Here is an 18,722-nt window from a genome sequence, read left to right on the forward strand (position 1 = left end):
CATGGTATGGGTATGCTTGACATCGGCAAAGACTGGGGAGTTTTTCGGAATGGGCTAAGCACAGGCAAAATCCTTGGATGTTTCAGTCTGCTTTACACCAGACACTGGGAGAGAAATTCACCTTTCAGCAGGACAATAACCTACAAGACAATGTCAAATCTACACTGGAGATGCTTACCAAGACAGTGAATGTTCCCGAGTGGCCAAGTTACAGTTTTGACTGAAATCTGCTTGAAAACTTATGGCAAGACTTGAAAATTGCTGTCTAGCCATGATCCACAACACCTTGACAGAGCTTGAACAAGTTAAGAATAATGGGCAAATATTGCACAATACAGGTGTGTGGGGGGGGGGAGTAAGGGTGCCAAACAGTATGTGGTTCGGTATATACTTAGAAGCTCCAATGGGGTTTAAAGCAATGACTGTTGGCCAAAGAGTAGGCTTTCCAAAGAGTTCAGCCAAAGTAATTGTAACACTGCTTATTTGATGCCTTCTGATTAGAGAGCAGTTTCAGCCATTCTGAGTGATTGGAAATGAAAAACAGCATTGATATCACATTTTTATGGATATGATACACTTTTTTTTTTTTTTTTTAAATGGTTACTCAAGCCCTTTGGAGAAGGAAAGAGATGTGTTTATCTTAACAGATTAAGTACTGAGCCAATTCATTTGTGAAGGAAAGCTGAAAAGAAAATAAACAAATAGTGGCAAGAACTCTTGATAAGAACGCAGGAGGGCGGTGTTCTCCCGCCTTTCCTTCTGGATGTTGAAGCAATACACAATAACATAGCCTATGTGAAGAGGTCCACTAAGCCCTGTTGGTGGTGCATTTACATTGTTACACAAAGTCCAGTCTTAACTGATCATTTCACAAATGGAGCTGCTTGATTACCTCCAGTGAAGCCAGAGAAAAACAAACCACAGCTCTGAGATCACGACCGCAGAGAGATGATACGCTCCTACAGCATCCTGGCGTGTTCGTGGGTCAGTGGATGATGACCATTCAGCTAATGATTTTCTAGCTCCTAAACAGACATACTTTTTCTTTATATCAAACGTTCATCAAATATGTGAATCAATTTTTTTTTCCTGATGTCTTGGCTGATTTCTTTTGATTTCTGGAATTTTCCAAGCTGTTTAAAGGCACAGTCAACTTAGTGAATGTAAACTTCTGACCCACTGGAATTGTGATGCAGTGAATTACAAGTGAAATAATCTGTCTGTAAACAATTGTTGGAAAAATGACTTGTGTCATGCACAAAGTAGATGTCCTAACCGACTTGCCAACACTATAGTTTGTTAAACCAGAAATTTGTTGAGTGGTTGAAAAACGAGTTAATGACTCCAACCTAAGTGTATGTAAACTTCCGACTTCAACTAATATATATATATATATATATATATATATATATATATATATATATATATATATATATATGTGTATTATATATATATATATATTTTTTTTTTGCTACAATAACTGCCACCATAGCTCAGACTGAGATCTATGTGAATCTATATTGGTGCCCACACTTGGTCTTAGGTGGATGAGCCTCAATCTCCTTAATTCATTTTCATATGTATAAATGATTAATCTATAGAATGGTTATGCAGACTTAAGAGTCTACATTGGAGAGTTGAAATCCCCTGCATGTTAACTAGTGGGGAAACTCCCTTTCGTTACTTTACATGTCTATTTTTCAGGTGTAGTATAGTTTGTGTTCATATAGTTTGTTTAGGCTCAGTGAGAATGAGGCGAGTTCAACCCATGGGGAAAGGTACCACCCTGTCTTTACAGTAGGATTCAGTCTGCATATTGGTTGGTCAAAGTGCAATGGCAGGTATGACTGCGTCATTTAAACCCAGAAGTAAAGGTGTGGCAATTCTTGAGAAGAAAAAAAAAACTACCACTTAAGGTGTTGAATTGTGAGAAAGATAAATGTGGTTGTTTTGTTATAATTAAAAGGCACTTTACAAGGACAGGACATTTCCACCACCCTGATTTCCTCACTAAGGTATTTCTAGACTTCTTAGAATTAAAAACTCAGACACTGCAGTGGTTGGAGGAGATTTTAATTGTTTGTTGAACACCCTTATTTGACAAGTTTCCCAGTAGCATAGTTTCACCCTCTCCTCAAGCTAGGTCGCTTAAATCTATTTGTGATCATCTGGGGTATGCTGATGTCTGGAGAACCTTTCACCCCTCAAACAGAAGATTCACCTTTTTCTCTGCACCTCATGGATGTCAGACTAGAAAATATTACTTTTTTATGCCCAGGACATCTTTGCAGTTAGTTTTATCTGCTCATGCGGAGGTGATCCTGGACATAAAACTCAAATTTATTAAGTTTAAAGGATTTCTCTCAATCAACAGATAACCCCTCGCTCCTTTGGGAAACCTGTAAAGCATATGCTAGGGGTCTGATTATGTCATACTTAGCCACTAAGAGGCGGGAAAAAACGTGAAAAGCAATAAACGTTAGAGGGTGAATTGGCAACTAAAGAGAAGGACTACATTAAAATTCCCACTCCTGCCTGCCCTATCAAAATAAATCAGTACTTAGATCAACGTTTGACTCCTAACACAGGACGCTGAAAATAAAATTTGATTTGTCAGGCAAAAGCTTTATGAACATGGCGATAATATTTGGCATACTGTATCTCTTAATATGGGAGAAAATTGTGACACTCCAATAAAAATATATATATAAAAAAAAAAAATATACTATTACAACAAGTGCCCCAGGACCAATGGAAGCAAAATAACCCCATAACATCAAAGATCCATCACCATATTTTATGAGGTACTTTTCTGACCATAGCACCACCTGGAGTTTGCTAAACAGCATTGGAATAGGTGCTATGGTCAGAAGACATGAAAATAGCTCTCTTTGGCCATATACCAGTGGTGGGTTTGGTGACGAAAGAAGGATATCATATGCAGAAAAGAACCTCGCAAAAGGAGGGCACTGAAGTATTGAAAACAGGGGTGCAATAATTGACCCTTTGAGATAATAAATAAATACAAATTATTTACAATCTTTCTCTGAGCAATTGGATTAGAATAAAATATATATTTTTTTAATTAGGAGCATAAAATATAGCTATTTGTATTTATTTTATACAGTATTTTTTGCTCATCTTCAAGGGTGCCAATAATTTGACCTAGAACCATATCTCATGATTAAATGAATTCAACATTGGGCCCTACTATGACATGTTTATGGATGGATGTGTGTGGGCCGGTAGATTGACTGTCTTGGTGTACTAGCAGGGCAGGGTCTTTCAAAGGAAATGTTATTTGATATAAGACAACATATCTTCTTATGGCTGCAATCGCGTTAACGGGATGATATGACAACAGCCAGTGAAAGTGCAGGGCGCCAAATTCAAACAGAAATCTCATAATTAAAATTCCTCAAACATACATGTATTTTATACCATTTTAAAAGGTAAACTTGTTGTTAATCCCACCAGAGTGTCCGGTTTCAAATAGGCTTTACAGCGAAAGCACCACAAACGATTATGTTAGGTCACCGCAAAATCACAGAACAGTCATTTTTCCAGCCAAAGAGAGGAGTCACAAAAAGCAGAAATAGAGATAAAATTAATCACTAACCTTTGATGATCTTCATCAGATGACACTCATAGGACTTCATGTTACACAATACATATATGTTTTGTTCGATAAAGCTCATATTTATATCCAAAAACCTCAGTTTACATTGGCATGTTCAGAAATGTCTCCAAAATATCCGGAGAAATTGCAGAGAGCCACGTCAAATAACAGAAATACTCATCATAAACTTTGATGAAAGATACATGTTTTACATAGAATTAAAGATACACTTGTTCTTAATGCAACCGCTGTGTCAGATTTCAAAAAGCTTTAACATAAATCTTCAGTAACGTTCCAACCAGAGAATTACATTGACTTCAGATTTGCGATGGAACAGAGCTCCCTCTCATGTGAACGCGCATGGTCAGAGCATGGCCAGGTCATGGTAGACCTGACTATTTCCTGTCTCCTTTGGCCCCCCCCTTCACAGTAGAGGCATCAGACAAGGGTCTACAGACTGTTGACATCTAGTGGAAGCCATAGCAAGTGCAAACTCATCCATATCTTACTGTGTGTTCTGTAGGGGCTGTGTTGAAAATCGACCAACCTCAGAATTCCCACTTCGTTTGGATTTTTTCTCAGGTTTTTGCCTGCCATACGAGTTCTGTTATACTCACAGACATCATTCAAACAGTTTTAGAAACTTCAGAGTGTTTTCTATCCAATACGAATAATAATATGCATATATTAGCAACTGGGACTGAGGAGCAGGCAGTTTACTATTGGCACCTCTGTGCACCTTTCATCCAAGCTACTCAATACTGCCCCTGCAGCCATAAGAAGATATTGTGGGCTAATAGGAACGCTATCAGAAATGGCTCTTACTCTATGCCAATCCCATTTGATCAGGAGACTGTCATGAAGCTGCAATGTAGTGAGTGTGTCAGCAGCTAAGGATGACAGACGTAAACCTGCATGGGATAATGTACAGTTATGACTAACTGCTGTTCCCTAGCTAAACCCATCGAACAATCAGAGGCTGTGTGTGGGGGTGTGTGTGGTCAGGGGTACGAGGTGTGCTCTTTCATGTATGTGGAAACATTTCCATTCGGTTGTAAACCAGTTATTGCCTCATACTGCCATAATGACTCAGAAATTACTTTTGCAGCAAAACTACAGACCCCAGATTCTAAAGGCTAATGGCAGGAAGGATGTCTCCTTAGTTCCCATTAAGACCATGCCCCACCTTCCACAGGTGATAATTAAAGGCACAGATTCAGACCACCCAGAGTTCCAACCCCACAGGACAACCTGCGGTACCCGGGTATTGCGCAATCTGCGTACTTCCTAATGACCCTCTCCTGTCCCAGCTACACTGGGGCCAGAGAAATCCAAGCAATAACACCTCAAAGTGTGTGGTGATACTCACCGCAGCACAAATATCTCCTACAGTCTTCATGAGTCAAAAAGGTTGGACCAGTTCCAGAAAATGGACATGGGGCTTTCCCACCCGGACGAGAGATGACTGAATGAATAAAATAAATTAAAGAGACCCGTTCCGAACTGAGAAATAGACCTGTTCCATATAGACCTCATCGGATCCAGACCCAGTCCGATTTGAATGAGGAAAGCAGCAGCAGTCATTTAAGTTACTTTATTAACCTCTGTAGGGTATGTGGGATGGTAGCGTCCCACCTCGTCAACAGCCAGTGAAGCTGCAGGGCGCCAAATTCAAAAACAGAAATCCCATAATTTAAATTCCTCAAACATACAAGTATTTTACACCATTTTAAAGATACACTTGTTGTAAATCCAGCCAAAGTGTCCGATTTCAAAAAGGTTTAACGACGAAAGCACACCAAACGATTATGTTAGGTATGAGCCAAGTCACAGAAAAAGACAGCCATTTTTCCAGCCAAAGAGAGGAGTAACAAAAAGCAGAAATAGAGATAAAATGAATCACTAACCTTTGATGATCTTCATCAGAAGACACTCATAGGACTTCATGTTACACAATACATGTATGTTTTGTTCAGTAAAGTTCATATTTATATCCAAAAATCTGAGTTTAGGCGAGACGCTACTGTCTCACTTGGCAAAAAGCCAGAGAAAATGCAGAGCGCCAAATTCAAATTAATTACTATGAAAATTACTATAAAAATCAAACTTTCCTTAAATCACACTTGAAAGATACTAAATAAAAGCTACACTGGTTGTGAATCCAGCCAAAATGTCAGAATTCAAATAGGCTTTTCGGCGAAAGCAAACGATGCTATTCTCTCAGGATAGCAACAGAGTAAACAAAGAGAGATAAGCATATTTCAACCCTGCATGCGCGACACAAAACGCAGAAATAAAAATATAATTCATGCCTTGCCTTTGACGAGCTTCTGTTGTTGGCACTCCAATATGTCCCATAAACATCACAAATGTCATTTTGTTCGATTAATTCCGTCGATATATATCCAAAATGTCAATTTATTTGGCGCGTTTGATCCAGAAAAACACCGGTTCCAACTTGCTCAAACGTGACTAAAAATATCTCAAAGGTTACCTGTAAACTTTGCCAAAAAATGTGAAACTACTTTTGTAATACAACTTTAGGTATTTAACGTTAATAATCGATAAAATTTAAGACGGGATGATCTGTGTTCAATACAGGATTAAAACCAACTATAGCTAGCTTTCTGGTCACGCGCTTCTATCTAACAGGACACTTCAAGTGACTCTCGTTCAAGATGGCCGTACTTCTTCATTACACAAAGGAATAACCTCAACCAATTTCTCAAGACTGTTGACATCCAGTGGAAGCGGTAGGAACTGCAAGCAGGTCCCTTAGAAATCTGGTTTCCCAATGAACACTTTTCAATGAGTTACCTCAACAACAAAAAAATCTGAATGGTTTGTCCTCGGGGTTTCGCCTGCTAAATAAGTTCTGTTATACTCACAGACATGATTCAAACAGTTTTAGAAACTTCAGAGTGTTTTCTATCCAAATCTACTAATAATATGCATATCTTATCTTCTGGGGATGAGTAACTGGCAGTTTAATTTGGGCATGCTTTTCATCCAAAATTCCGAATGCTGCCCCCTACCTTAGAGAAGTTAACCGGAGCTGATTAAGCATGACAGGAGGGAAAGAGGTGCCTATCTAGCAGGCAAGGAGCAGCCATACTGTGAGTGAGTGACAAGGGGAGGAAGGAGCGAGAGACAGCAACCAACCAAGCCGACTCGCACTATTTTAGACTAATAGATGCCATAGCTAGGTTATTTATCACCAAATATGATTACATAGTACCTGTCTTGACTGCATCAAACCGGGAGAAGCTAGATACCTAGCTAACGTTTGCTAGCTAGGTTAATTGAGACTGCAGTGCATGCACTTTCTAATCCTACAGTTACAACTAAAAACAACTCCATTCGGAATATTAAGTAGCAGCCTACCTTTTACCTCTTGGTCGTTGTAGCCTATCCTTCTCATTTAACTTTTAATTCCGTAATTTGAATTCCATCTTCCAATGATTAGATATTCCCTAACATTTGCCACACACAAAGCGAGGCTCTATGGCTGTAGCCTATTGGCGCTTTGACTCATGACTGGTCAACAACAAGCTACACGTGCCAAGGACCACTCTCGTGAAAAGAGCAGCATAAAATAATAAATGATTCTCTCTGTCTCTGTCCAGATATGTCAGTTAAAATTACACATACTTGAGACCAGTGAGTCATAACAGACCCAGACCATTATTGAGAATTTTGGATCCGGACCTGGCTCTCGGGTACAGGTGGCTCTGTGAAGACCTCTACTACAAACAACCCTTTAAAACAACACCCAAGATGCCACCAGACCCCTAGTGTGTGGGTGCGTACACCATTAGGTCATTCCTGCCTTTTGCTGTCATAGGCCAGAGCAATAGCCTCCACAATCCATGAGATGGATAAGCAAAACAGACAAAGTTGGTCACACAAACAAACAGACACCCCTGGTCCGCTCAATGTACATGCATAACGCTTGCACCGGACACAGGACACCTCAAGCAAACGAGGCGAAAAGCTCAAAAGCTAGAAACATGTAGGACTTAGTCAAATGCAATCCTCCAGGACTGCCGTTCAGAAGAAAAACCATGCCGCGCAGAGACAAGAGATTCAACTTCACCGAGTTCGCCCCATTAGGTTTGCACTATATACAGTGCATTCGGAAAGTATTCAGACCCCTTGACTTTTTCTACTTTGTTGTTACGTTACAGCCTTGTTCTAAAATTGATTAAATTGTTTATCAATCTACACACAATACCCCATAAAGACAAAGTAAAAACCGGTTTAGAAATGTTTGCAAATGTATGAAAAATAAAAAAGTAATCATATTTACATAAGTATTCAGACCCTTACTTAGTACTTTTTAAGCACCTCTGGCAGCAAGTACAGCCTTGAGTCTTCTTGGGTATGAGGCTACAAGCTTGGCACACCTGTATTCTCCTATCCTTCTCTGCAGATCCTCGCAAGCTCTGTCAGGTTGGATGGGGAGTGTTCCTGCACAGCTATTTTCTGGTCTCTCCAGAGATGTTCGATCGGGTTCAAGTACAGGTTCACCTTCCAACAGGACAACGACCCTAAGCACACAGCCAAGACAATGCAGGAGTGGCTTCGGGACAAGTCTCAATGTCCTTGAGTGGCCCAGACAGAACTTAAACCCGATCGAACATCTCTGTAGAGACCTGAAAATAGCTGTGCCGCGACACTCCCCATCCAACCTGACAGAGCTTGAGAGGATCTGCAGAGAAGAATGGGAGAAACTCCCCAAATACAGGTGTGCCAAGCTTGTAGCGTTATACCCATGAAGACTTGAGGCTGTCAAATATGCCTCAAGTCCTCAACTGTCAGCTTCATTAAATAGTACCCGCAAAACACCAGTCTCAACATCAACAGTGAAGAGGCGACTCCGGGATGCTGCCCTTCTAGGCAGAGTTCCTCTGTCTAGTGTGTGTTCTTTTGCCCATCTTAATCTTTTCTTCTTATTGGCCAGTCTGAGATATGGATTTTTCTTTGCAACTCTGCCAGAAGGCCAGCATCCTGGTGTCACCTCTTCACTGTTGACGTTGAGACTGGTGTTTTGCGGGTACTATTTAATGAAGCTGCCAGTTGAGGACTTGTGAGGCGTCTGTTTCTCAAACTAGACACTAATGTACTTGTCCTCTTGCTCAGTTGTGCACTGGGGCCTCCCACTCCTCTTTCTATTCTGGTTAGAGCCAGTTTGCGCTGTTCTGTGAAGGGAGTAGTACACAGCGTTGTACGAGATCTTCAGTTTCTTGGCAATTTCTCGCATGGAATAGCCTTCATTTCTCAGAACAAGAATAGACTGACGAGTTTCAGAAGAAAGTACTTTGTTTCTGGCCATTTTGAGCCTGTAATTGAACCCACAAATGCTGATGCTCCAGATACTCAACTAGTCTAAAGAAGGCCAGTGTTATTGCTTCTTTAAACAGGACAACAGTTTTCAGCTGTGCTAACAATTGCAAAAGAGTTTTCTAATGATCAAGTAGCCTATTAAAATTATAAATTTGGGTTAGCTAACACAACGTGCCATTAGAACACAGGAGGGATGGTTGCTGATAATGGGCCTTTATTTACATGGTGTACATTCTATAAAATAAAAAGCTTTCCAGCTACAATAGTAATTTACAACATTAACAATGTCTACACTGTATTTCTGATCAATTTGATGTTATTATTTCAAATGGACAAAAAAGTGATTTGGGGCATTTCTAAGTGACCCCAAACTTTTGAACGGTAGTGTACATAATAACAAGCTAGGTTGTCTTTCTATGTTTGAGTTTCAACTGCTAGGGAAGGAAGACAACGTGTCTACTAGACAGAATCAATCTAAAAAGGCACAAACCTGTCGAGTCGCATTGCACGTTAGCCTTTTTTCCTCATCTGTCATATTTTGGTTCAGACTCAGGTCACAAAATCAAATCATTACACAATATACTACTTACTAGTAATACTTTTATTGTTTTAGAAACATTATAAAGAATAGTAATTTGTTTGTTGTTGGTGTAATTTTTGCAGAAAAAAAATATAGTTTTGCTAGTAATTTTTTTTTTTTTTTTTTTTTTTTTTTTTAAATCTACTTGCCACGGTGGCTGGTGGACCAAAAAGTAAAATGTATGCCCCGGTGGTGGAGATGTTGCCTACCCTCACCACCTGGTGACGAGCTTGGAGGGGCCTATGGTGTTGAACACTGAGCTGTAGGCAATGAACAGCATTCTCACATTATCTATTCTTCTTATCTAGGTGGGTGAGGGAAGTGTGAAGTGCAAAATAGATTGCGTCATCAATGGATCTTTTGGAGCGATATGCAAATTATAATGGGTCTACGGTGTCTGGGATGATGGAGTTGATGTGTGCCATAACCATTCCTTGAGTTATTTTAGATTATTTCTGACTGTTTTGAGGAAGCGTAGACTGGCTACGGCGTCACAAAATGGACAAACAGTACTATAGGCGCTTTTTTTCTTGTTTTTCAAGCAAAGGTCTTGTAAGGGAGTATGCGAGCACACTCGTTCGGTATACCTGAATTTGGTGAGGCGCCAGCCGAACTGAAGGATGCTGACGCATTTAGAGTTCTTGTGAATAGGAATGATGGTGGTCAGCTTGAGACGTGGGGATTACAGACTGGGACAAGAAGAGGCTGTTCTACACATGCTCTGAGAACGCACCCTGGAATAACATCCGGCCCCACGGCCTTACGAGTGTTGACCAGATTAAAGACCATACTCGCGTCTGCCTCGGAGAGCGAGATCACCCAGTCCACTGTGTCAGCGGGGACCCTCATGCACATGGAGGGGGGAAATCATGGAGGGGGGGGGGGGGGGGAAACACCATTGAAATGACTAGCTTCTGAAGGGGAAGCTCCAGATAGCCAAGAATAAGCTGATCATGGTAGTAATGAATGTGATTGTTCGATAAGTTTAGCTAACAGTACACCTAAAATGTACAGTTGATAGGATGCGTGTAACCAAATGAAAAATCTTCATAACAAATTTGGCTGAGTGAGCTTCCGACATACCTCTCCTTCTAAGGGGATTTCCACATAACACGATAATTAGTATAGCCATGGTAGTTTCACCCTCAGATTGGGTGCTAGCAAGCCGGCTAGGTAGTGCTAGGTATCAACAGCCAATCCAGTAGGGGCTGGAAGCTATAGTGAGCTTCGATTGGTCAATAACGTTGCAATATCGCAGAGTATTTGCATAAAGTTCAGCTTTCCCCAACTTTGGTCCTGCTCCGTCGCCACTTCAAATCCCCCCATTGAAAATGTATGAGGCGCCGTTGTTTCATTGCCCCCATCGTTGTTATGTGAAAATGTACTGTTACTTTCCCCAAAAGCCAAATATGGTGTAATTGCAGACCGCAATTGGGGGCATTTCTTGATGTGGGTGTTCCCTGATATTAGGAAAAGCCCACTGTCATTGGACAGTCCCAGTGTTATGAGATTGATGGTTCCTTGACACAGATTTGTTTACGTGGCAAGTTAGGTGAATAAGCGTGGCAAGTTAAGAAAATAGTTAGGGTTAAGCTTAGCTACAATTGTCAACATCTGTTGTCCACGACCGAAAAAAACGGCCATGGACCAATGGGTGTAACTTGATATCAAGAAACGCCTATATCAGAAAACGCCCCTAATTGCGGTCCGCAAATTACACCCTAATCCAAAAGTCGACTGTTGTCACATGGCTTTAACAATTATTATTTAAAAAATAATAATAATACTCTAAAGCTAGCTCACGTCTGTAGTTAAATGTCTGCAATAACGTGCCGAAATGTATATTTTACCAACGTTTTAAATTACCATCTTTATCGACAATACCATTCAGTCATCCCCATTATTATCTGGCTAGCATTGCTAGCTAAACCTTTCCGTTATAACCATGCCAAGTGACAGCGTAGCTTGCTGCTAACTAGCATTGCCTGTCAAGTCCCAACGTGTCTGAGTGTTTTAGAAGATAACGCGCTAACAAAAACTTTCTCAGCTTAACAAGGGATTTTTTACAGATTTACAGACAGTACATGTAATTTATATAGTTCCTGCTTAGTTTAGTAGACTTACCCAACTCCGCCTCGCCTCCCGCTGCCTTGTGTGGACGTGCTGAGGTAGCTATGGATGCACTAACAAGCCGACTAAACAACTCCACGATTTACAATCGAGTTGAGCAGCATCGACTAGTGTAGGCGGACTGGAGTTCAGACGTCACATAAAGTTACGTTTTTAACTTTATTTATCAGGGAGTCAAACTGAGACAGAGCTCTCTTTTACAGATGAGACCTAAATTACACGCATTAAAATATAAAGATAAACTGCAAGCAGGGGGAAAAACACGGTCATAAAAAGCAAACACGTTCATCAGTAATAATATCCTCAATCGGCCAACTTTGTGAATTGCACTAGATGCACCAAAACATCAAATGTAATTACATTTAGAAAATTGTTCCACAAATACGGTGAAAGAAAACTAAAAGCTGATTTGCCATCTCCGTAAAGACCAAAGGAATTTACAGAGTTAGCCATCACTGAGACCGGGTATAGTAACTCATTTGTCTAAAGTTGAGTAATGATGTTAGGTACGGTGGGACTTTTTGTAAAATGACTTACTTTATAAATGAAAACATAGCAATGTATCAACCAACCTAAGTCACATCAAAGAGAGCCAACCAACTTTCTGGTAGAGAATGCAGTGATGAGTACCATAACTGTCACCCATAATAAAGCGTAGTGAGCTTTAATGAAGTGGCAGCTGCGTTCATATAGATGATGTCGCCATAGCTAAAACCGATAGGAACGTGGATTGAATAATCTGCTAATAGTAGGGTGCTAGGGGGTAACTGTCATAAATCACAAATAAAGCTATCCCCAGTAAAATTGGACCACAACTCATGAGCCCACCTCCTGCACTGCTCACACCTAATCCAGTCCCCACATGTGACTGAAAACAGGGGGAGAGATGCCAATTGAAATGCTCTCTCTCTTAAAAACGTAGCTAGCTATCTAGCTTAATGACAAAGTGCTGTGTAAAATAGCTAAACGGCTATAAAGTAACATTAGCTGTAAAGCTATCAGTCACTAGTGGTAACATTTACAACTGCAATTAAATTACGTTATCTTTTTAATGCATTTTACCTCAGACGATCTGGTAGTAAGGTTGCTAGCTAAAACTCCTAGCAGTTTATTACGCTAACTAGCTAGCTGGCAAGCATTTACTGCTGGTGAAGTTGCTAGCTAGAAAGTTAGCATAAACTAGCGCTAACTGGGCTAGTCATTGTCTAAATGAGAGGAAGAAACACATTCATAACCAGAAAGGGGTAACTAGCCCCTGGGGGGATTGCCCCCAACATATTACTACTTTACTCAAAAATTACTACATTTTTCTCTTTAAACAAGTGGATTATTTATGTTAAGGCTTTCCTATTTAAAAATAATAATAATTATAGATCTAACTTCATTGGAATATATCTACAACTTTTTCAAAATTATAAAACATTTGATAAACTTACCACAAAATCGTTTTATTGAAATATCTCAAAGTTGTGAAGACAGAGTACATTTTTTGTTGAGCACAAGCAGTGGCGGCCAGGGAAAGTGTTTGGAAAATAATTTGAAATCTTGAGATCTTAATGTGAATTACAGGGGGGCTAGTTACCCTAATAATAATAATTTGTTTGGGGGGGTGCTTATATTTCTCCTGTTGCATATCCCGACTCCCCCTGAGACACCCGCAGGTTAGCAAGAGGCATGACCTATTTCTGTAGAAGAAGCCCATTTTTATTCTCAGCTTCTTAACTCAGAAATATAATTTTTTAAAGACCGCTTTTCATCTGCCCAGATATTTGTAAGCAGGGACACAATCAATATGGACACCATCCAAGTACATATGCTTAAATCATCAGAGTTATTTTTATGCGCTCTAGAGAACAACATACTTCGTTTTTGCCTGCATTCCTTACTAATTTCAGGTCAAAAAAGTTTTTCTGTAATACAATGAAGGCAGACTGTAGTTCAGATAAAGCCTGCTCAATCATGGGGGCAATAGCATACACAACAGTATCATTGGCATACAAGTTCAGGGTACAATTTTTTACAAGCAAGTCAATATAAAACAGTAAAGAGTACAGGACCCAGAATCGACCCCTGCGGGACCCCATTCGTAATATCCAGGAAACCTGATTTAACAAACATCAGTAGATATAACTAAATTTGTATCAGTAAAGTCATTGTTAAACCAGTTACATGCAGTCTGGTCTAGGGCCAATTGAGGAAATACTGGATGGATGGATGGATATGGATAAAAAGCAACATTGTGCTGCCCTCTTCATTGACCTGACAAAGGCCTTCGATGCTATTGATCACTCACTCCTAATTCAACCACATCATTTAAAAATAGGGATGGAGCAGAGATAGTACTATGGCATTGTCTAAAACCCGACTGATGTACATGTAGAATACCTTTCAAAGAAAATAAAGATATTAGCTGAGAATGAATCAAGGATTATATACTGAACAAAAATTTAAATGCAACATATTGTAACGACCCTGGGTTTATAAGCGTGGATATCGACTCTGCCGCTTGAGCATGCTTTTGTGGCACAGTCGATAGCGCGCTGGACTTCAGGCTAGAAGGTCGAGGGTTCGAGACCTGCTCCCTGCCTGTTTCATTACATTGGTGTCAGAAGTGGGATGTGGACAACAAGGTGTTGGTCCCCTATTTCATGAGCTGAAATAAAACATCATAGAAATTTTCCATGCGCACAAAAAGCTTTTCTTTCAAATTCTGTGCATTCCTGTTAGTGAGCATTTCTCATTTGCCTAGATAATCCTGACAGGTGTTGCATATCAAGAAACTGTGATTGAACAGCATGATCATTACACAGGTGCACCTTGTGCTGGGGACAATAAAAGGACACTCTTAAATGTGCAGTTTTGTCACACAACACAATGACACAGATGTCAAGATTTGAGGGAGCATGCATTTGGCATGCTGACTGCAGGAATGTCCACTAGAGCTGTTGCCAGAGAATGTAATGTTCATCTCTACCATAAGCCGCCTCCAATGTCGATTTAGAGAATTTGTCAGTACGTCCAACCGGCCTCACAAGCACAGACCATGTGTACCCACGCCAGCCCAGGACATCAACATCTGGCTTCTTCACCTGTGGGATCGTCTGAGACCAGCCAGCCGGACAGCAGATGAAACTGTGGGTTTGCGCAACAAAATAATTTCTGCAAAAACTGTCAAACCTTCTCCGGGAAGCTCATCTGCGTGCTTGTCGTCCTCAACAGGATCTTGACCTGACTGCAGTTCGGTGTCGTAACCTTTGATGGCCACTGGCACGCTGGAGAAGTGTGCTCTTCACAGATGAATCCCGGTTTCAACTGTACTGGGTAGATGGCAGACAGTGTGTATGGTGTCGTGTGGGCGAGCAGTTTGCTGATGTCAACATTGTGAACAGAGTGCCTCATGGTGGTGGTGGGGTTATGGTATGGGCAGGCATAAGCTACGGACAATGAACACATTTGCATTTTATCGATGGCAATTTGAATACACAGAGATACCGTGACGAGATCCTGAGGCCCATTATTGTGTCATTCATCCGCCGCCATCACCTCATGTTTCAGCATGATAATGCATGGCCCCATGTTGCAAGGATCTGTACACAATTCCTGGAAGCTGAAAATGGCCCAGTTTTTCCAATGCCTGCATACTCACCAGGCGTCACCCATTGAGCATGTTTGGGATGCTCTGAATCGAAGTGTACGACAGCGTTCCAGTTCCCGCCAATATCCAGCAACTTCTCACAGCCATTGAAGAGTGGGACAACATTCCACAGGCCACAATCAACAGTCTGATCAACTATATGCGAAGGAGATGAGGGAAATGATGGTCACACCAGATGCTGACTGGTTTTCTGATCCACGCCCATACATTTTTTTAAGGAACCTGTGACCAACAGATGCATATCTGTATTCCCTATCATGTGAAATCAACATATTATGGCCTAATTTATTTATTTTAATTGACTGATTTCCTTATATGAACTGTAACTCAGTAAAATCTTTGAAATTGTTGCATGTTCCATTTATATTTTTGTTCAGTGTAATGTTTTAGCTACTCGAGAAAGTTTAGAAATAGAGCAATAATTATTTAGGTCACAAGGGTCATCACCTTTGTGAAGGGGGCCGCCTTCCAAACCTTGCCAGATGCCAGAGAGAAAGAACTTGCTTAGGAATTTGTATGCTTCAGTGCATTTACTGTTTTCCCAAATTTTGAAGGATCACCAGCAGAGTCAAAGATGGAGCTTAGTAACTATTTTGATTTAGCTTTCTTAATCGAGATACATCTGCTTCTCAATTGGCTGAAAGATAAAGATTTCGTCACCCAAATATAGCCCACATTTCCATATTTTTTGTGATGGCTCTACCACTGGTGTCTTTTTTCCTCCCATTAAATGTGAATTACGTGATCATCCCAAAACAAAACTGGATATTTATAATTATATATCATGAATACATTAGCCAAGACATCAGAGGCTTATCTTTTGCGATTTGAGTTGAATTGTCTGTAGTAGTGTATATCATAGATCAAGTCCACTGTTATTTTTGTGACAAGTATTCATACAGGGGACACTGCACTAACTAATAATCTTTTCTTTCAGTCAGCGCTGTGCAAAAACCATGGTAACAGGAGAATAAATGGAAACGGACCCCTGCTGTTCAAATAAAGTGACACATTCTTTTTTTTAAGAATCATGAGCTAGCTGCTGTTTATTGTAAATTATAATTTTCTGACTGTCTTGTCTTCTTACATTGCTACAGTTACATCGATATTATGACGAAGTGTTGAAACGTTTGGGCAAAGACAGTACGGTTAGAAACTCTGGTTTGGGTGTAGCTTGTAAATAAATGTTCAAATTCTACAATACTGGTGTGGTGATATTGATGGTACAGATGGTTTGTTTAGGTTAGGATAATTAACGTGGCAGGTTAGGTGAATTAGCTTGTCAGATTGGGCGAAATGACGCAGCGGGTTAGGTGAATTAACGTAGCTGGTTAGGAGAATGAGATTAAGGTTAGGAAACGGTTTAGGATTAGCTACAATGCTACAGTTATCAACAACTGTTGTCACTGACATGACCACTAGATGAAGCTGTAGGCCTATTCCATCTAGCCACAATGGTAGAAATATAAACAAATTTGTAGCAACATACCATCAGTATAATAACACTGGTGGTTTAGGGTTGGTTGATATTTGGGAGTGTTTCCCACGGCTATCAGCAGTTTTGATAGGTTCATATCATGTTCTATAACATAGCCATTGGCTGGTTACTAATCTTTCCTTGACCGGCAAGTCAACAACAGGTTTAGCACAAGATAGCGAGTATGCACGAATGGTTGCCAGACTTGGAGATGGAGTCAGGGGAACCTATTGAGGTCAGTAAGAACGTAGACAGGAAAAAAAGGAAGAAAGTGGACATATTAAGAGTAAATATGAAGTGCTGCAGAAGGAAATTGAACATGATAAGTGTGAGGATGAATGAATTGCGCTGGCAGGTGTGGTGAAGACCACAGAGTTTGAGCTTCGTCCCGATGGTGATAAAGATGTTTTTTGTCCTGTGGGAGTGTGATTTTTGGAGAGAATGGATCCTTGCCTTCTGGCTGATCCATATGTGGTGTCAGGTTGGGTAAAGAAGAGGTTGGGGAATGTTGGGTCGGTGAAAGTGACTCGAAGTGGAATCGTGTGGGTTTTTGTGTTTCTTCCGTCCAGAGGGAGCATGCACTCCGCACCACGACTGGGGACAAGAACCGTGACTTGCTTTCCTCTCCGTAGCAGGGCGCAGTTGAAAGGAGTGATAACTGGAATGGTGTTAAGGGGGGCCAATTGAAGTTGAAGATTGTTGGTGTCTCTGATGCCTGCCGTTTGGTGTGACGCAGACCCAGTGGAGAGCGTGGCGAAACAGAGAAGACACTGTCTGCACTACTGCATTTTGATGCAGAGTTTTTACCAGATAAAGTCAAGTTAGGATGTGTCAGTTATCCCGTGAGAGCTTTTGTCCCGAATCCATTACAGTGTTTTAGGTGTCAAGCTTATGGTCATGTGGCAGCAGCTTGTAAGGAGGAGATTCCTAGATGTGAGAAGTGTGCAAGAGGGCATGAGACAAAGGAATGTGTAGTATATCTGAAAAAAGTTGTGTATGTAAACTGTAGGGGTGCCCATGGTGCTGGAGATCAGAGGTGTCCAGTGAAAGAAAGGCAGGTTGAGGTTGCCAGGATCAGAGTAGTGCAGAAGATGTCATATGCTGAAGCAGTGAAGAGAGTAGTAGAGGAAGATGGGTCCAGGGTGAGAGATTCTAAGAGGATCCCTGTGAGTAGGCTGAGGCCAATAGAGAGTGATAGGAATAAAATGTGCTTACGGTTGTTTTTTTGGGTGTTCATGGCCATGGTTGTCATTTGTACCACAGGAATGGAACGTAAATCGCAGAGGATAGATGTTGTGGTGGCAGCTGGAGAGAAGTACTTGGTTGTACGAGATCGCAGAAGAGTTACAAGATGTTTTGAATGATAGTGTCCTGTCCTCCCAGGCTGCTGGCCTGGCAACTAGCTCTCGCAGTCTCACGTCAGAATTAGACGTTCATCCATGTTTCTTAAACATCAAATTTAGAAGTTATTGCAAACGTCACATTACGAAGTGTTTAAGGTTAAGTTAAGGCACTAACTCCAAATGTTTTATGTTAGGGTTAAGTTTGGCATTAACTCAGAATGGTTAAGGTAAGTGTTAAGATTTGGGATGGGTTTAAAACAGAAATCTAAAAAACAACTTTCTATTGCTGGATTCAAACTTTAGAATCAGAGGCAGATACTTACGCCCATCTGCCATCTCCATTATCCCTAGTGTCCGTTTTCCACATCATCTCCTGGGCCTGGAGTAGGATCAGATAGTGGTGAGGTTTTAATGGGTGCAGGGTTCGTTGGTATGGCAATTTTTTCACAAAGTGTAATGAATTCATACTACAGAATAGTAGGCTGATACACAGCCAATACAGTAGGTGGCGGCATGCACCTATAACATTTGTTTGCCAAAGAAGAAGAAAAACGTTGTCAACAGGGCAGAGC

The sequence above is a fragment of the Salvelinus namaycush genome, chromosome 33, assembly GCF_016432855.1.
Source record: "Salvelinus namaycush isolate Seneca chromosome 33, SaNama_1.0, whole genome shotgun sequence".
Classification (NCBI taxonomy): Eukaryota; Metazoa; Chordata; class Actinopteri; order Salmoniformes; family Salmonidae; genus Salvelinus; species Salvelinus namaycush.